The sequence below is a fragment of the Centropristis striata genome, chromosome 12, assembly GCF_030273125.1.
Source record: "Centropristis striata isolate RG_2023a ecotype Rhode Island chromosome 12, C.striata_1.0, whole genome shotgun sequence".
Taxonomy (NCBI): Eukaryota; Metazoa; Chordata; class Actinopteri; order Perciformes; family Serranidae; genus Centropristis; species Centropristis striata.
In genome coordinates this window covers 32416913-32438103 of record NC_081528.1, presented here as the reverse complement: position 1 = coordinate 32438103, position 21191 = coordinate 32416913, and the positions used below count along the sequence as shown (strand labels likewise).

Below are 21191 nucleotides of genomic sequence, written 5' to 3'. Positions count from 1 at the left end.
CAGGGGGAGATAGAGAAGCAGAGGCAGGAAGACGGGGGGAAAGAGAAAGAGGCGGAGGAGGAGGCAGCAGATTTATGAAGCCATTGGAATGTAATTTGGAGGCAGAAATTACTGTCAGCCTGAGCAAGGTTTAAAGTCAGTGAAGCCTGAATCCAGGGCCTGCCTCTGTGTGTGTTTGTGTGTGTGTGTGAGTGACTGTGTGTGGCAAGTATCACAGACAAATGGATAGCAAATGTGATGCAGAATAATACCACAGAAGCTCTGCAGTTACTTGTCATACACACTGATCGCCATATGTGTGTGTGTATAAGTGCATGGACTTTTTTTTTACTACTCCTCCATGCATGATCGACGTGGCTACACAGCATCGGAACATAACCCCGCATTCATATTTAACAGCTCATATTTCATCTATGCTTGAAGACACAGACGCACACACACACACACTTGCACACACACGAACGCAGGCAGTGAATTCTTGTCAGGCTCTGAAGGCCGTGACTCCGGCAGACTCAGTCGAGGGTGTCGGCGTGGACAGAGCGAAGGCTGGAGGGAGCAGAGTGGGAGAGGAAAAAGACAGAAAGAGAGAGTGTCAAGGATAGACAGAGAGAAAGGTAGAGGTGGGAAATGAAAAAGAGAGAGGGAGAGACTCAAAGACGGTCTAAAAAGAAGAGTGAGAGGGATGTGACTAGCTTTCTAACACGGCAACACACAGCTTCCATTTAGCATGAGAGGGAGGGGCAGAGAAGGAGAGAGATGAGGGAAGCGACAGACAGGGATAATCAGCAAAGATCTGAAGTGAGGCACTGGCCTATAACACCCCCCACCCCCCGGTGTGTGTTGGCTTTATTTTTGATTCTAATTTCTACTCGGACTGCTCATCAATTAGTTACAGTCAGCAAATCATTAATAGGACGAGGCCTGTGTTTTTCTGTATTTTTCTCAACAAATTCCGAAGCAAAGTCCAAAACCAGCAATGTGTTACTCTCCCTGAATACTTTTTGACCTTTCTAACCTGTCTGTGGCTCTCAGCCCCAAGCCCATTTGTATGCAAGTCTTTAAAGGAATACTGCAGCCACAAAATTATCATTTGTATATCAATTACTCACCCCATGCTACCTTGAATTAATTTTGAAAAGTTTGTTTTTCTGGCATGCCTCCAAGGTGAACGGAGTATCCAAAAACCAAGATAATTGTTAATGAATTAAATAAATGTGGACCTTGTTTAGCAACAACAAATTCATTCAGTTGTATGCTCCCTTCTGCCCAAACAAATGCATTCTTGCTAAAACCTTACTACTTAAAACACTTCCACATAACCAGTCTCACACAGCTGCTCCATTTGTCTGTGTGTGAGAATGTTAATGCAGAAATTGTCAGGTTTTAGCAAAAATGGGAAGTATTGAGCGTATAACTGAATAAATGAGACTTGCATTATACTCCATTCATTGTGTGAGAGTTTGTAAACAGATGTTTTGATATAGCTTTGCTGTTAAAAGCTGCCCTCTTCACTTCAGTTCATCAAGAATTTTCTTTGTCTTTGGATCCTTTGTTTACCGTGTTGGCATGAGAGAATTTTTTTTTCATGAATTCAAGGTAACACGGGGTTAGTAATTGATGTGCATATTACAATCACAAAGTAATTTTTCTTTAGCACTGTAGTTATTGCCAAATGTCACTCAAACAGTAGTGTAGTGTGACTAAATGGTGCATTTGTTGGGGACTAACTTGAGAAATGGATGAATATACAATTGGTGCACTAGTGAGTATTTACAGGATGATGTATGTGGCAGTGTCTTTGTTCATTCTAATGAAAAAATGTGGCTCATTTCTTTTTTTAATTAATTTTCAACAACAGAGTAGCTCATACCGTTTTTGATGACATCCAGCTGTTGGTCTTATGGAGGCTGAATGAACTTTCATTTGTTTTAGACCTAGAATCTGCAAAATTAATTTAATTTTATGTGAAGGTCTATGTCACATGAGGAATGTACGTAAACCACAACATCTTTGTAACATTCTCTTTTAAATTATGGATATTGTGATTATTTCTAACCCATTCCTGCTCCCAGCTGAGCAAACACTTCTGCTTCAGTATTGGAAGTCCACGATTAGCTGTATGCAAAGCAAAGGTGGCTTTCCCTGATAATCTGGTTGGACCAAACGTGGACACTCATGCTGCCTAAACTGAAAGCGCCTAGTGCATCATGCAGATTTGGAGCAGAAAATAATATCCCCCCAAAAAATCATGCACAACAAGCCTTACAACAGCCCTCTAGTAAGTTGAGCATTAATCCGCCTCTGACTCTGCCTCAGTCACTCAGAAATGGAACAAATATATTTAGAGAGATGTAAGTGCACTCTTTTTACACAGTTGTACAGTAGCTTATAAGTGACAGTGATGTTAGCACTTTTTGTCGCATATTTGATCCATCTGATGTGACAAAACTGTGTTTTTGAGGTTTAACTGTAGTTGTACAATGCAATCCAAAATGAAATGTCGTTCCTTTTTTGTCATTTAAGGCTAAGCACTGAAATCCCTTAAAGTGTGACTGCAGGAATGTGAGGTACTGTGCTCTAAAAAGATAGATTTTTTTTTGCACACAGATGAAAAAAATGCCACATTGCTGATAAATGTCATGACAAACGTGTTTAACACAGCCAGTAACATTTTGATATTACCAGCTTCATGAGGCAGATCTGTGCCTGGGTGGTTTGTGCACCACCAGCCTCCACCAGCAGCTGTTCACTTAAAATGGAAACCTATCTATTACACAGTTGCAGAAATAATCACAGCCTCTCTTACATTCTCTCTTTCTCACACACACTTTGTTGCTCTTTTGACCCGTGAACTTGCACCGACTTTCTCTCCTTCTCACTAACACGTACACATACACAAACACCAGCTCTCTGTTCTTTGTTCTTCTAGCCAGTGATAATGATAGCAACACCATTATGCACTGTGACAACACTACCTCCCACTTACTCTCTATGACAGTTCACACCATGGTACAGTCTCTGCTTCTGTCTCTCTCTGTTTCCCTCTCTCTCTCTCTTCTCACTCAGAATAGTGTTGAGGTCAATTATCTCTGAATTTGCTTATACAGGCCGACGACTTCTGGCGGCTGGAAGGTGTTAAGTGGCATCTGTAGATTATTTAGAAGGTTTTAGCATGTTTTTTGATAATTCTCCTTCAACACCTTCTCTTCCAGTTCTTTTTTCCATTTAGATTCTGTGGTTTTCTAAACTCGTTTTGTCTCTTCTGCTATTTTCTTTCTTATTATGTTGTCTTTCTTTGGTGTCTGCGTTTCTTTTTCTGTCGTATTCCATCACAAATTCTCTAATTATTTTCTTCTTTTTACTGAGTCTTTCTCATTATTGTTTATTTTTCAAGAGCTGGGCAAAATGTCAAGAAATTATAAATTTATCTTGCAATTTATGTACATTTTCTTTTCATCAGTAAGTTGTTGATGTTAATATTTATCACACGACAAATGAACTTGGTGTTTCTTTTTTAGCTCAGGAATACTTGAAGAAAGTACACTCCGAACCTGAAAAATGATCAAAAATAGTTTGGGCTGCAAACAGACAGACTCGGCCAGATGTTCCTCTGATCTCGGCTAAGATAGAGCATAGTGCTGCAGAGTTTTCCCTTGGTTGCTTCTGCTTGTCACCATTATTAGCTTAAGCCTATAGCACTTTACACTACTTAAATTAGCAAAGCAACAAGCAGACTTTTTCTCTGCTCATAGGTTATTCCTGACAGAACACCAAGGTTGAATTTCAGCCTGCCTGTACGTTTTTTCAGCCTAACATTGTTGAAACAGAGTAGCTAATATTGGTAGCGAGAGCAACAAGTTAGTGGACCGCCAAGTTGTCAATGCACCTGTCTCTCTCTGCTCTGCACCGAGTGTGGGTGTGTGCAGAGCCCGTCCTTCGGTGAAATACGGATATCAAATTAGAGAGCATCTTGCAGAACTGTAAATGACAGCAAAATATAGCAAAGATTCACACTGAGCTAAAATGGAAACACTGCGCTGCACCTTTTGGTTTATATCTAAGAATTCTGCTATTCTACAGTATTGAATAAAAAAACAAAAAAAATAATATTAAAATACTCCAGCACAAGTATCTCCACACAATCAATGTCTCATTACTTAATTTATCAACAACAATTCTTTATATTTGATGTTCTTTTTACTGTTGCTGTCACTCTATATGCTGAATTAAAAAGTTTTACCTCTCCTCACTGACTTTTGATACATGAATTAGAAAAGTTATTTGTGTTTGGAATAGGTTAGTACGTTGTCAAGCAATGTAACTTATTGACTGTATATCACAGTCTTTCATTTTCGCTTCAAAGACATTTTCTATCACTATCAGTAACTATAATTCATATCTCCCAGCCCAACCTTGTACATTCAGTTTATTTCAGGTCAGTTTTGTTGTATTGTGGGAATCAAAGATAATCTTTTTGCATTCAATCTTTTCCTGGTACCACTATCTGTCTCTGTATGTGTGTGGTAGTAATGTTCCTTGCTTTGTTTTCTTTCTTTCCCTCCACGTCTCCTCCTCTACTTCTTCTCAACGGTAAAGCCGGGACAGAACTCCAACAGTGATAAGATGAGAGCAAGCCACTGAGAGGAAAGCAGTGCAAATGGGAATTTTCAATAGATGGGTCCTGAAACCTATTGTCAGAGAAAGAGAGAGAGAGAGAGAGAGAGAGAGAAAATGGAAAAAGAGTGAAAAGGCGTGAAAGAGAGAGGATAAAGAAGAAGGATGGAGGGAGGGGAGCATAGATGGAGGCGGACAGGGAGACAAAGTGAGCTGTAGAGTTTTTGCCCTGGAGGAAGCCGGTTTCCAAAGAGGGAATGAACAGCAGAGGAGGGAGTAAACGAGACTTTGAGAGAGAGTGCTGCTGGAAAGGGGAAAAGAGAGCAGAGGAGGAGGTGGTGGGATGGGATGGACTAAAGAGTGGTTGATAGGAGGTGAAAAGGGAGGACAGCAGTGAGGATGAGGTAGTCATGATAAAAGAATAAAAACAAGTGTGGAAGAGGCAGACACGGGTGGACACACACACCTAAAACACAAGACACCCAGAGTGAAGGTGCTTTGCATAAATATGGGGCGAATAATGAAAATGCTGGCGGCTTCATTTTAAACACAGCAGCTAATAATTAAAACAGTCAGACCTCACACTGTGGGCTACAGAGACAGCACAGAGATTTTTATGCATAAGCGGTAAATAAACTGTATTATCTCTCTAGGGACTCTTGGAGGGCTGCGGCCTTGGGTGCTGACGATATATTCACAGCAATGTGAGTCCAGCTACTTCACCCACTCGCTTCACCTGCAATAAGGCTTTGACTAATATGCAGGTTTAATGATGAGTATTCATATTTTCCAAGTGACCGAAAAAATCCCTATCTTTTTAATTTTAATGGAAAACAGAAACTCAGATTTAAAATGATTCACTGTTTCTACCAGCATGTTAATCTTGGCAGGACTGAAAAGCCTTCTGCAATGGTAATTAGACCATGGGACACAGAAAAGCCAGTGGAACCCTCACAGATGAAAGCTTTTAGGTGGGTTGGCAGCTCTTTAAGGCAGGGTGAGGTAGGTTTCACTGCAGGTTTTGCAGACTGACACCCCTGAAGCTGTGAGTAAAATCCTCCCACACCGTGCTGGAACGATTTCTCTGCTTAGCCATCTGTGATAAGGAAATAATATTTATAAAAACATACGTAGGTGCTGCGTTAAAAAAGTAGCCTCCATCACATCAGCAGTGGATCATGTGACCTGGCTAATGTCTGAATGAAACATAAACAGCTTTAAAATCGGCCTGTTACATCGAGCTAACACTGCTCTCTATCAGCACAGGAGGAATACATTAAATTTATCTGCACAAAAAAAAAAACTACACACCCATCTGCCTGCAATATAATGTGCCAGGAGATGCTATGATATACCCCATCTCTCAGCAAAACACACATTTCCACACACGGCCCAGCATGCATACACATAGTCTCATGACAGCATGTGGATAAATAATCCCATTAAATATGATTGAGGGTTTTTCCGACTCAAAGCATTTACACTCTCTCTCCATCTCTTTCTCTCACTCTGTGTCTCGCGCAGAATGAGGTATGCACAGGAAGTATCTTCAGACAGGCAATTTACAGGCCGGACACCCTCACACACACACACACACCAATACCCACACGCACACACACAAAACAGTCCACCAGAAGGCACTCTTAGATAGGTCACAATAACTCTCGCTAGGTTGAACTTGGCACTTATGCCTTTGGAGCAGATTCCCTGGAGTCCTTTGTGTTTGTGTGTGTGTGTGACGTGTGTGTGTGTGTGTGTGTGTGTGTGTGCTCGCGATGACAGACGAAACAAGTCATTTTAAATCCAATAAGATGTGAAGTATGTGTGGCCTCCTGGTGGCAGGCTAAGGCACAGTACTGAAGGTTTGAATCCAGCTGACAGACTTTGTTACCTCTCACCCACCAACACTTTATCTCTGACTCCCTCCCCCCTCCCCTCTCGCTCTATTATTTCCTGTCACTCTCCATTTCATTATTATCTCGGGAAGAAAAAAAAAGATTCTGCAGGAGCAGAACTTTTTTGAAAAGAAAGAAAGAATAACTTCTGCGTAAAAGGTGCTGTTGCTGAGTGAACTAAAAACTGATGCATCTTCTGCCAGTCAGTCAGTCAGTCAGTCAGTCAGTCAGTCAGTTGTTCTGTTTTGGCAGTGTTTACCTTTGTTCCTCATTATAAAGAGACAACCAGCACACTCCAGAAAAGGCTATAGGGTAATTATCAAAGCTTATTCAAGCACAGAGTCAAGCATGATCCCTGCATACCCAAAAGATCTATTGGAATTCGATACATCAGGTCAAACACATATTCCTGCCAGTTGCCCTCACAATCGAGCACCACCTTGACATCTTTGCAGCGCGTGTTGCACTCTTTGAACGGAGATCGGTAATTGGCTCGTGTCTACATTTATTTCATTCTCCAATCATTTTGGATAGCGTGACAGCAGTGTTGCCAACCTTTTTCTAATGAAACTAGCTAGCACTAGCTCCTAATTATGCTAAAATTTGCCAGATGACGTGAAACGGTCCTTTGCATATTGGTGACACTGCGCATCACCTTAGTGGTTGTGTCAGTTGACTGCCTTTATAAGCAAGAGTAGAGGAAGAGGCCCTGTGCTGTTAGCAGAGGAGCTGTGCTGTTTGATTACTCTGAGCAGCATGCATGGGACTGAATTACAATAATATTTCTCGCCTTTTCTCAGATGGGCTGAATACATCGCTAAATTTGTCACTAGCCGCCTTTGTAGAAAAAAGTGAAAAAGTTACTAAATCTAGCGAGAAAGTCGCCAAGCTGGCAACAGTACATGGCACTGCTTTACATTCACTGTCGCTGTGGTAACTTGGGGATAATTTGACATTTGGTTCCACACACGTCCAGATTTAGAGGTTTTGGGTCTTGGCAGGTTGTAAAACACTTGTGCTGTTATACTTAATTGCTTTCATATTTGGTCTGAATTTGGTTTTGGGTATCAACAATTTATGTTGTTTTCAGTTTTCTTGCTGAAGTGATTTTCTGGTTGTGAAGTCATTTGATCACACATTCACCAAGAACTACAAAAAGACAGCCAATCTCAGAAAACACCTCAGAGACGAATCATCAAAAACAAAGAAAAAGGTTTGCAACATATACCAACAAACATGTAAAAGGTAGAAATTAGACACTATCCTACATATTAGCTTTAAAATAGACACAGAAACATTATAGTTGAACACCCACTGTTTGTCATTAAGCAGTGGGCTAAGTCGGCACACAGTTGGTGCCAAAGTCTCAAAATCTTAAACTGAGTTTTTTTTAAAAACACTAGTTCCAAATGAATTACATGCACCACATGTCATTCCAACACTAATTTATGCTGCAGGCAACACACTCAGACTGCTGCAACAGATGTGGACTATGGTGCAACTGATACAAAATTGGAAATTGCAGACAATTGGGAGCTCATGGCATACTGATGCCATCTCAAACGTGGTGCATTTTGGGATAATATGAGAGGGCCTGCAAAAAAAGGGTTGGGCATCTGTTTTCTATTATTCTGGTTCTGATTAAAAAAGCAAATCCTGAATTCTTATTGTTGGAGGGAACAGGAAATCTTTAAGTCGTTTTGTATTTTCATGTTCTGAGTAGTTCCAACACAAATACCGTGAAATAACAGCCTAATGTATTAGAGCATAAAAAAACGATGTTCATAATCACTAACCCCTGGCCATAGGTGCATAATTTATTCATTAATACTTTCATACATGTCCCTCTCCATTAGCTTTCTCTGCCTTTGATGAAGAAGGATCAAAAAGAAATCACTCTTTGTATCAAATGAACTCCTCATCAAGAGGATCAAATCTTTGGTCTTTCTTTTATCACTGGGCTTATTCTCTCTGCAACCTCTTTCTTTCTACATCTATTTTTGACACATTCTCCACAGTAACAGCCACAATTTGTCAGAAATCTCAGCTGTCAGTGATACCGACTGATCATTTGTAATTATCTTTCATAACAGGCACTATAAAGGCTTAATGACAACAGTTCAGTTGTACTTTTCATAAGTGTGAGGTGCTAGTGTGAACTGTTGTCTTTCTAGAGGTGTTTAACAGGGGAAATGGTTCTTTCTAGGGGGGTTCTTTTTGCATAAGTGAGGATAATCTCAATTTTAATGGAATTAAACATAGCTAATTTCTTATTTTACAGTTATTCAGCTCATTTTAAGTTGCACTATTTAATCAAAGGTGCCAGTTTTTCTGGAGGCGCTTGCAGCAGGTTTAAAGCAAGGTAAGCGAACAGTACAGGCGCTCTGAAGTCATCCCTGCTGCTCACACAAAAGCTCATCTCTGAACTTGTCTCTGTATGACTCCTACTCTCTCTGACCTCCCACACTATTCCTGTGCTCCAGCAAATGGACATACACACACACACACACACACTCAGACACAAAGCCATAATGCAATATAACACAGCCTAATGCACGGCCATTGTGTTTGTGTATAGTGTGTTCGTGGCTGTGTGTCAGAAAGCCTCCTAAATTGTTAAAACCTTCCCTTGTGTAATGCATCTCTCTAATGTCCGTATCTGGCATACACTGTAGGATATATTTATTTCAGGTTTTCTTGGGATCTAATTTATTCTGTCTTTTCGGGACAATCTCAGCCAAAACATGGCATAACCTCAATTATATAAAAAAGCAGTTTGTTTTAGAGCCATACTGCCTCCTACAATAGATTGCATAAGGCATAAAATAAGGCAATAACTAGACTTACATAGATTTAATTTTAAAGTGCTATCTGGATTCATATTGGTCCAAGCTCTACAGATTGTTTTTTCTTTTCAAACAAATTGGGAAAGCTAAAGGGAAATGTAGATTTTACTCTTAAAACAAATTCTTCATGTGTATATATTAGTAAGCTATTGCTACTGCATTACCCCAATTTCCCCTAAAATGAACATACAGAATGTATCTGAATATCCAATCTGGATAGGGAAAAATGCATGTTAATGAAGGAAGTATGCATGCACAATATATATCATGGTTGTTAAATTATGGGTTGATAGTGGGTAATTTATACTGTTATGTATGATTCTGATAATGAAATCATGGTCAATAAACATAAGCCAAAATGCTTTCTTTGGCCTAACACACTCTGATACAGTAGTGTTTAATGTTAGTTTGCTTACCAATAAACATGCATTCTATACATTTGCATTTCTAATTTTATTTGATCACATTAAACCATTTTATTTGAAGTCTTTGACAAAATGCTCTATAAAAGTCCCCCCCCCCCATTTTCTGATAAACTATTTGAAGAGGCAGAACTGTTCTATGTTGTTCTTGTGTTAACTGTAGTGATATCAGTTAGATTTGGTAAGGGCGATTAAACATTAAATCATCCATCTTTGATCACTACATTTTGCATCCCGAGCAAGAAGTAAATGTATGAAACATTAGCATTTATTTAGAATTGGTCTCAACCAACTCCTGAGTAATAGTATCTGGCTCTTTAGCTGCTAAATGCTCCACCATGTTCACCAGCTTATCACTAACTGTGTCTTTCTGCTGTTTGGAGCAGGTAATGAATCATAGATTTTAGGAGATTTTCCTCGAAAACCGGTACCTACAACATCCGAAAACAATGCTATGAGAGCCGTGAGAGTAAAAGAAGAGTTAAGTTGCAGTCAGACAGCTTAAAAATGAGCTTAAACTCACTATAAAGCTCCATAGAGCAGAGGGGAGCTGCAGATTCAGGTAATAATTCTCTGTAGGTTAATCACTTCAAGCTACCCCTCTCACAATGTTTTCACATTTTCATTTGATACATTGTTATTGTAAAACTATTGATTATATTTGAGGGAAAAGTCACCCAGCAGGTTGAAAGATATCCAGCTCAAACATACCTGAACAAAAGCTACAAAGTCGTAGCAGAAGCTACTCTGTCGGCAGAATCGAGATAACGAGAATGCCTATCTACATCAGGTGTAAATGTAAAAGCCCATATATTGAATGTCATTATCCAGATACAGATCACATGTTAATACCAGGTGTAATGGGACCTCTGCCCTTTATTGAAGCCCGTTGTCCTTTTGCAGAAAGGACTGTGTCTTCTTTTCATTTTCAATTCATTTTTTTCTTTTGTATAGTTACATACAGTGTGGAGGAACAGATGAGATCAGAGACATGAGAAAAGCTCAAATTCATGACATAAGCTCGTAGGATGTGCCTCAGCCTGCCGACCCACCATTTACATTGTGATGACCTATCAGTCATGTAAGCGACAGAGCTGCATTTTCTCATCTGTTTTTATTATAATCTGGGGCAGTGTAAGTGTTCTACAAACATGTTTTTTTCCGCCATGACAGAAACAGGGAATGTGAAAACGACGATTAGTCTAAGCTGAAATGTAAAGAACAAGTTCAGATTGGTGTTGCTGACTGACTATATACGATCAGTCTGACTGATTACATCCAAATGACCTCCACTAATATTTGTTAAGGATGAGAAAATGTGCTGTAATCCTAAGTAAATCATCCTGGGTGCTGTCTCAGTCTGAGTCTCTGTAAAGCTGTTCAGGACACGGTTATAAAATCATTGTTTCGGGGGCGGGTTGAACTCTAAATCTGGCTACAAGTGCAGTGTTTCCCACACACAGGCTGTAATAGGGTGGGATGCCTGGAAACATTAATGCGCAGGTATATTTTGAGATATATATATATATAGCAGGCAGTTCCCTCCTACCACTGTTCTTTTGGTTTGTCCTGTTTGTATGACAAGATTTTTCAAGGCCACACACTACCTTCACATATACTGGTATAGCATGTGTATTCATAAATTTGTTTTTTTGACATATGCCATGACCATGAATATGACAAGGCAATTTCCTATCTTGCTGATCAATCAACCACAGCCCGATCTGGTTTAATACATCCGCATGATCAGTGGACTTAACCATTTCAGATTATTAAAAATAAAACAGCCATGAAAAGGCCACAAGTCAGTTGAGGGCAGCATGGACATCTTCCATTTGTTACTACATTGATTTGGACGGGTACCAATTCCAATATTGAATCATTAATAAAAGGAAATGTTAAAAGCGTGCCAAAGTCGACAAGCATTGATATGCTTAGTAACAGTCCAGTCCTGGTTTCATACTGCTGAATTATTTACATTTTGCAGTGAAACATTAATGCTGAATGTCATGACTGTAGGCATGAAAACAGTCTTTGACAGTGATGTAAATCAATCCCTAATTTTTAATAGATGTACAATACAAGGTTATGAAGATGATGTAAAATAATGAATCAATAGATGAACAGAATCAGAAATCATTCAGGTGGGAACATTAGAAAAAAGGTTAAATAGCCTGTGGACAGCAGACTTACTGCTTAGATACATGAAGCACAGAGAGTCATCTCTTCCTCTTGACACCTGCTGTTCTGCCACAGGGCACTGACCCAAGGCCTTGAACACTGCTCACCACTACATGAAATCACTCGAACTGAACAAACAGCCGCCAGGGGAAAAATGACCTCACTGCTGCAGAAAACTGGGGGGAGTTTTAACCCCTAGGGTCATGCCCCTGGTGTTTTAAGTTTGACAGTATGGTGTACATTTCCTATATTTGTTCAGTTAAGCAAGAAAGGAGAGGAGTTTTCAGTCAATCACCAATTTTAAGAAACATTATGCTGCACTACTGAAGATTTTTTTTAGCAATGGAAAAAAATTACTTCATGTAATATGAAAGGATGAACTGTCAGAAATTTGTGACAGCACGCTGTATTTCCCCTCAGCTCGACGATGCATTTTAGCATTTTTCAGCTCATTGTTTTGGGTTTATGGCCTCAGATGCTCTGATAAACCCACTGTATGCTACCTGACCAGCCCCAAACAGCAGGCAGAAAAAGTAACACAAGTTTATGATTTCCAAAGTGTGAAAATAGTCAGCATCATGCCTTTTGCATTGAGAGCTAAGGCACCAAAAACATATTGCTTGGTTGTTACCCTTTGTAACTAGGCGTGCGCTACACTTTTCATGTCAACACGGACTCGAGAAGACTGGGCCAGCAGGTTTGCCTGGACACATCTATACGATCCTTCATTTTGAGACCCCAGGGACAAAAATGGCCTATAATTTGTGGAAAGAGGTAGTCACCTCACTGGGAAAAGCTGAGGCATTTTACCAGAGGGAAAAACAAGAGATTGCTTTGTCAAAGCTAGGATGATAAAGATCGCTGTCCCAGTTCATTAATCAATCAACAGGCAGACAGTAATTTTAATTGGATGTAAGCAACAGTAATGTTATTTATACATTAACAAATAAATAATTACACACATGCGATGTTTGGCAGTATGTCTGTGTTTTCTACTGTTAGCCAGATGGCCTACTCTCCTTTACTTTCACTCTCTACTTCGTCTCTACTACTTTTTTGCCAATTCACACAATATTGGTTATTGGTGGTATTTTACTGTGTACAACGTGTTGAGCACAAACTCCTCTGTGCATGCTCATAGCTTGTGTCTCATCTACGGAGGCCTGTGACACGGTGTCTCGTGTTAATATAAACAAAGCTTTGGCGACATGCAGGTGAACATAGTTGTGTATTCAGGAGCTTGGTGAAGATCTAAACAGAGCTAAAAGGAAAATAAATATTGGACTTGCATTCAGCAAGCTGCCAGAAACCAAATAAATGCTAATCTTGCTGCTGTGTCTGCTGGATGTGTAATAGGGGACTGTTTGCAAATCCACTCACTCAGTTTTGATAATATGTAAATGCCGTGTTTTAGCTGGTTGCACTGGCCTTAAAAAAATCTGGAGGTGCTGATTTAAAATTCAAAAAGATGTCAAAACAACACCATACAAGGATTTTTTGTGTTTTCCAGTAAATCTCATCAGCCTCATTCATCCATGCCACTTTTCACTGCCAGTACAGATTCAGTACTGAGCCTCAAAATGGAGAATCAGTCCAGTCCTCCTACAGAACAGTATATAATGTAGCTCTTGCTTTCAGAGTATACTATGTTGAGATAGCTTTATAAGCTCCTTTGTTGTTCTTTTGGCTCTTGAATCATATTTTAATGTTGTTGTAGTTCTCAATAAGACACTATTTACCTTTTACTGATATTGGCCTCATATTGGCATCAACCACCTGGTTGCACAGCTAAGTCAGCAAAAAAAAAAAGAAAGAATAAAAGTTGCTTTAAAGATGAGATTAATCTGTCAGATATGATTATTTTCAGTGATTTCAGTGACGATATACTAACCAGACACATAGAGGGTCTAAAAGTGTGTTAACAGCCGACACATGCTGTGCTAAATGCACTGGCACAGACTCATCTTTTAACATATGTGCTGTGAGAAACTTAACAGAATCTTGGTCAGCTGAGATTCACACAGGTGCTGAGGATTTTATACAGCCAAGTTTGCCTCTTGAGGCAAAAGCAGGGCCTCTTTTTAGTATGAATGATGCCTGTGACAGATTTCAGGAAATTAAAAAAAAAAATGCCATTAAGCCTCACAGATGATACTGATATATCTGCTGATTTTTTTAAATGGTAATTTAACAATCTGTTAAATGCCCTTTTGTAGGTTCTTTTCTAACCCTTTCTTGGTTTATTGTGTTTCAAATGGAGAGTTATATAAGCAGTGCTCTTCTCCTGCTGTCGGATGGGTGAATAAGAAGAGATCAAAAGGGAGGCGATAGAGAAAGAGTGTCTGCTGCCTTCTCCTCTTCTTTATTCTCTCCACATTCTGCCAATGTGCAGTTCCCTCTAACTGCATGACTTGCCCTGGTTTCTCTCTTTCTCTCTCCCTCTCTAGGACATTACACTTTAATCTCATGTTCTCTCTCTTTTTCTCTCTTGTCCCCCTTTTGGTCTCTTTGCACGCTCTTTCCCTTGTCCATCCATCCATCCATCCATCCATCCATCCATCCATCCATCCATCCATCTATCTCTGCCTTTCTTCTTTAATCCCATGTTCTGTACCGCTTTGGCCCTGAGAATCTCATTCTAATCTGCTGTCTCAATATGGCCCCGTATGACTGCTAATCCTGTGCTTGTATATTCATGTGTGCATGTGTGCGCTTGCATGTGCAGCTGTATGTTTGTGTTTATATCCAGCAAGAGATGTTAGGCAGTTTTGCAGAAATGACTAGAATGACGCAACATTTTGTTTGTGTGTTTAGTCAAGTTGATGTCCTGCACAACATGGAGCATCAAAGCTCATAGGCCCTCATGGCTGAGGTGGTGGTGGGAGGGTGGGGGTGCAGATATTCTCATGTAAGAAGAAGAGCCATTGAGAGGCAGTCTTGGTCCCTCTGACACTCACACAAAAAAGACGACAAGCAATTATGCACACATGAAAACCACACTGCTCACATGAGGGATGCAGGGAGGGAGCAGGGAAGAGCGATGGGAGAGATGAGAGAAAACATGCAAGTGGGAATTCTATCTCTTTACAAAGTATAATCTCTCACTTTAATCTCCCTCTCTGCCTGTAACTCTCTGAAGCCCTGCTGTTTAAATCTCTGACTTTTTTTTGGGTCCAGCAGGTAGCTGCACAAATGAGCACACATCCATATAAACAGGCACACATTTTTCAACAAAAGTGAAAAGCCTGTCAGCATCACCATGCCAGCACCATGATAAATATAAAAGCCTGACAGAGCTTCAGCCTTAACCCGCATGAACCGTTCACCCTCTTCCCTCTACGAATGCATAGTCATCAACCCGACACAGATCATACCTTTGTTATCCATTTTTCTGGCTCTCTCCTGCTCGCTTCCCCCTCAAGGCATCCTTGTCAAATCATCCTCTCAACTTAATAGATATTTACGCGGGTCCGTTAAGTCCCCGGTCAGCAGCTTCTCTCACAGCCGGGCGAAGGACGCCGCGGAGGGACGGGGGAAGGATGCTCGGTCTGCCCGCACCGGAGCTCCGCGATGTGCACTAGTTATCTCCCACCCTGTTGTTTCACTCTGCTGTGGGTTAATGTGTTTAGAGCGAGAGAGAGAGAGTGTGTGGTGTGTGTGTGTGTGTGTGTGTGTGTGTGTTTGAGAGAGAGAGAGAGAGAGAGAGAGAGAGAGAGAGAGACTAACCTCGGATAAAGTCCCGTTTTTCCTCCACCGTCTTTCTGCTCTCGCTGTCAGTTAGCTCTCTCCCCTCTAACCTGCGTCAACTTCGCTACTTCAACTCTTAAACGGCTTGTCATAACGTTAACGACACATGTTCTCTCCTCAAACGGCTCCGTGTCTCTCCCCGAGCGCAAAACAGCGGCAATAGGTGCGACTAATCTCTATTTCCACCTCGGTTTATCCACCATTCACGGCGCTTCAGTCTTTTAAAATAAACCAACTGTGTTTAGTAACGGCTTGACAGGTGTCGCCTCGAGCGCGCGTTCAATCCTCCTCCTCTTCTTCGTCTCGCGCCGAGGCTGCGCGCGGTTTTGTTTTTCTGTCAATGTGTGTGTGTGTGTGTGTGTGTGTGTGTGTGTGTGTGTGTGTGTGTGTGCGTGCGTGCGCGGTGGGGGTACTCTTTACAGTGGCTCTCTGAGCTCCGTTACAGGGGATCAGCAGGTCGCCACGGTCCAGCAATTACCGACAACTCACCAAGCATTAGACTGACAGGTGCACACACACACATATACACATACATTCACACACACAAAGCACCATAGACTGGAGCTGGTGGTGCCTGTGCAGCCAGTTTGGGGGCCCTCTGGATGGAAAATGAGTGGATTTTTCGATCCTCGAGGGAAAGGAAAGAGGGAGATTTCTCACACTTGGCAGTAAAGTAGAAAAGGTCCTGTATATGTCAGAGTCAGTTTGAGTTTTAATTAAAGCATACAGCCACTGACAAGTCAAAGACCAGCTTCCTCGAGAGTCTGTTCTCAGCTAACTACTGGGAGTCCACACCGGTTCGGCTGATATTGATGTTGTTGCAATACAGACTTTGTGACCAATAATTTTTATTTGCCTTAGAGGCACAACTCACAATTAATTTGCATTTATTACCTGTGGGCAGTTCTCCCACCAAAGAGTTACCACAGCTTAGCCCTTTGGGTGCTGCATACACACAGTAATATTAAATGTAGCTTCCACTGGCAGAACATGGCTGCAAAAAACTGGCATACCTTTACTCCAACCAAACACACACTCAAAATACACACATGCATGCAAAAATGTTATGTGCACAGCTCATCAGCACATAGAGCATCTGCAGAGGCTTGTTTGGGCCCCTTGGGGCCCCAGTTCCAGGTGCAGCTGCACCACCAGCACCCTCTGGCGCTCTTCCAGAGATAGCTTCCCAGGATTTAGCCTGATTCAGCTCAAGCGACTTTCATAGTCAGACTTAAAGTCACAATCCGAATGGGACAGTGTTATAGTAGAAGCTAAGCCTGGCCCGAACTGATTTTTAGTTTTATTATGAACCTGTCAGAGCTCTATGTAATTGCACCACTATTTCTAAATACATTAGGATACATATGTCCATTAATACGATAGATCTGCGATTTCTCCAATAAACTATTGTCTCTTGTATTAGTCAGTCTCTACTAACTGCTCAAATTACACTTTGCTGTAATAGACTTTTTTAATATTTTAATATAAAATGACGGTGGACACATTAACACAAACACCTGTACTATATGAAGCAGTCTAATCCAGTATTTATTGTGGATAATGCGTTTTTCTTAGGACTTGATCAGGCAACTGTTCATTAATCTTTGGTTGGTTTGCTCTTATGTGCATTGATTGCGATGTTTTAAATTGTAATATTTCCCCCATCATACATAACTAACAGTGATGCTAATTGCAAAGTGTTATAATGGAGGATAATTTCCCTATCTTTTTTTTTTTTACAAGGTGAAAAATAGCAGTCATATTCCTACAGGAACTATTAGTGTGTCTGCTGTAAATTACTGTAATTTATGGTCTAGTTATTACTCATGGTATTAGTGTAATAGGACTGCGCAGGCAATTATCGTCTAGGTAAAAGTAGGTTAAAGCATGTGTTAGCTGCTCAATCCTTTCAAATTCCCTGCCAAAAACATGCAAAACATTCATGTAACCAAGAAGAGGAAAGGAATATTGAGTAGAGTTAGAAAATAACAGGTGGGTATGGACAGACTCCTACAATACAAAATTATTAAGACTCAATGGTTCACAGCCAGACTCTGAAATTGTCTGGTAAGTTTCCAGGAAATTTCCAAGGGAAGTAAATCTTGGTTAATTTTAGGAATTTGGGATTTTTTTTCTTACACAATTTCAAAATACATTCATGCACAGTGCATCATCTCTGTTTGAACCACTTAATATATTTTTTTGTATATTTTCCTTAAGCAGCAGATAGAAGCCTGAATAAAAGTACACTGTTAATTAATAACTTATTAAGACCTTCTGACAGTTTTTAAAAGCTAGTTGTGGCCTGATTGAACAGGGTAGTTTTAATTTTAATTAATATCTTCTATATATTAGATAACTTAAACCCTAAGTTGGCTCACAGCCTACACTGTCAGCTCATAATTTAACCCCACCCCCCCTTTTTCCATTAGTAGTTACTTGCTAATTCACCACATGGCAGATTTCATGCTGTATAGACAATTATATTGATTTATGTCTGCTTATGATATGTTTAAAAAGTTTGTTTCTAATAGATCTATTAATTCCCATATATCTCCAATATATTCCTGTTAATTTTCATTGAAAGTTCACACCTTGAACATACTCTGAATTTGCAACCCAGCCCAGCTCATCAAATATTAATTGGATTTGATGTTGATTAGACCAGACATGATTTTATTCTGGATTCATGTCCTGTTTTGTTATGTATATAATAAGACTGTTTCAAAGAGTCCAAAGAGGAAATGCTAAACACTTCCACTGATGATTGTAGATTTGTGAGTAAAATCCTGTGGATGCATTCACCTGATCGAACACCATGGGAATATTCAACTCTGAATGCTAAACTCGACCACAGAAGGAAAGAAAAAGCCTTCATCATAAGCTGTCCTTATCCTCTGTCACATATTGACATGTTGTTATTTATTGATCATATTTTGAAGTGTTGTACTTTATGGTTTTTGCAAATGAAAGCAGATTAATAGTTTTTTCGGTGTAACCTGTTATATTAAAGGTTGAGAAGGTGTGCTAACCTGTTGAACATCTGGATGTCTGGTCAGCTGAGACTCCATGTTTGTTACATCACTGCAGTATCTTAGTAGTGATACAGATTTAAAGCAACTTACTTTTTTTTGCTAACAACATTTTAAAACACCTGCCATTTGTTGCATTGTGTTACTAACTGTATCCATATTTGTATTTACGATTAAGAGTCTGAAACAAACAATCCAATCAAATCCTTGTGGAGTATATTTTTAGAACAGCCCTTTGTTCACTGGTGGAGGGGTGGGGCTTTTTGTATGAAATGCATACAAGATCTCCACCTACTGACACCACACTGCTGCAGAAGCACAGTGATGTATCTTAGAGACTCGCTAAAAACCAAATTGGCTTATAAATCGTTAAATTACCTCTTTTTTGGACGATAGAAGGGGGTTGGGTCAAAACCTTTAATATAGTTCCCATTGGTGGTCAATCTAATAGGCAGACAGCCTCTATTAGAACAAAGATGCTATAATTTAAACAGTAAATACAATAAAACGACAAGCTGAACATTTTTACACCCAGATTTAAAAACTTGGAGAACTTGGGGCTGCAACTATTTTTTATGGATTAAAATGTAAAATGTTGTACCATTTAGTCTTTGAATTGACAAATGTCAACTGTAAATTAGCAAAGTTTCTTATCAAAGCTGGAATCACATATTATTTTTTATTAATCCAACCATCATTGTAGCATTACTAAATATTAAGAAAAACTAAAATCCTTTAGTTGTTGTTAATAAAATGTCCAAGGCTGTCTCAGTCAAACACTTATTGATAATGTTAGAATTGATTGGTTTGTATTCATGCATATTTAATAAAATGTTGTTTTGAAAAAAGAATACTTAATAGCTCTTTCCATGCCATGGAAAAAGTCTTAGGCACACAAAAAATGAATATTTTTTTCTTTTTGTTTTTATTAACAGCTTGTTCACAGTGCTGGCTCAGAAAAAGTCCCTGAATGGAGATAATTGTACAACAGAGACAGGTTAAAGACCAGTTGAATTTCTTACCATCTGTGAAGCCTTGAATCGCAAACCTGATTGTTGATCTGTTTTTTTCCCCCTATCTACAAAAGTATTGAAATATAAATACTATTTAAGCATCTCTCTGTTATGGTTTCTCTTTGTACTGTGGAGTTGATGAGGAACTAAGCAAAATGCATCAATTGAAGTCACAGGAAGATTAACAGCTGAAGAACATAAAGTGAAAACAATGAACCTTCAGTTGGCCATTTGTCCACCACATTACTGCTCATTTCAATTAAATTGAACTCTCACGTTTCTGTGCTGTTTGAGATCTCTCTACTGTTTGTCACTCTTGTCGTAGCATTAATTAGAAGTGAGCTGCTGTGTGTCATATTGTCTCTGCAGGTGTGAATACATGGTAAGAATGTAAAGTTAATTAGCAGCGTTGGATTCATCACTTGCCAATTAAATCACACCAGCTCAGCCGAAATGAATGCAAAACTTTGCTGTCGGGTAGTTTTTTGTTAAATCTTGCATGTAGATTCTTGAAGAGCGGCATCACAGTTGAATACGATGAAATGTTTTGTGTTGTTAGGAGGAAACTGTGTTTCTCTCTGTTCACCGCATTGTCTTCGCACGTCAAAGACACAGGCTTGAGGTGAAATACAGGCCTTTTATGTCATTGGTAATAAGAAAAACACATTCACAGCGAGACTGTGGAGCTACATTCACTGACAAGAAAAGGAAAGCCAATAAAACTCAAATGCAAGCAGGAAGAGCTGAAAGAAAACCTTCTCAATGTATATTTTTAACATCCTTTCATCAAGATAATTATGCATCCCACATACATCTGTAACAAGTATGAGTTAAGTCTATCTTTATCTGCTTAATAAACAGAGCACTTGGTTCTATGGTTTGTCACTGAAAGCAAATACTATTATCTTGGTAATTTCTTAATTCTTGTAGGCTCAGTTTCTTCCTTAAGCCTTTACCTTCCTGTGCTGGAAAGTGATGTTTTAGTTCATCCTAAGGATCAATGTATCTGTTCTATAATCTCATTTAATCCCAGATGAAGGTGTAGCACCATGTCTGCTATTATCCTGCGCTCTATAAGTAGCTTTGTCCTTTTTTTTTCCCCCATAAGGACGTCAGTAAATTGATTGACATTCTCAAGTGGACTGCCTAAATGATGGCTAGAAATTAAAAGCCTGAAAGAGGTATAATGGTGGTTAGGACAAGTGGGTAGAGGAGAGAGGGAGAGAGATGGAGAGAGAGTGAAGCGGGAGAGGGAGGAATACACAAACAGGTTGCACTGGGGCCTGGGGAATAAGGGGGGAGAGGGCGCAGAGAGAAAGAAAAATAAGATGGAGGGCCACAGAAAGCAAAAGACAGAAGAGTGGTTCAACACAGCGATTCACATAATGGAGATTTCAGCCTGTTGTCATCATCATCATCATTACTCTTCACTTCTTACACA

At 39.8% G+C, this 21191-nt stretch overlaps 2 protein-coding genes across 4 annotated transcripts in view; one reads left to right on the top strand and one right to left on the bottom strand.

Annotated features, from left to right (window-relative positions):
• The window catches only part of flrt1b (fibronectin leucine rich transmembrane protein 1b), a 29016-nt gene extending 13033 nt beyond the window's left edge, over window positions 1-15983 (bottom strand). The window contains exon 1 of the mRNA XM_059345605.1: window positions 15685-15983. The gene's annotated coding sequence lies outside the window, so the exon portion shown is untranslated. The remainder of the gene's footprint in view (window positions 1-15684) is intronic.
• Window positions 1-21191, top strand: part of macrod1 (mono-ADP ribosylhydrolase 1) — a 135345-nt gene that overhangs the window by 48591 nt on the left and 65563 nt on the right. The gene's annotated exons all lie outside the window — the stretch shown is intronic.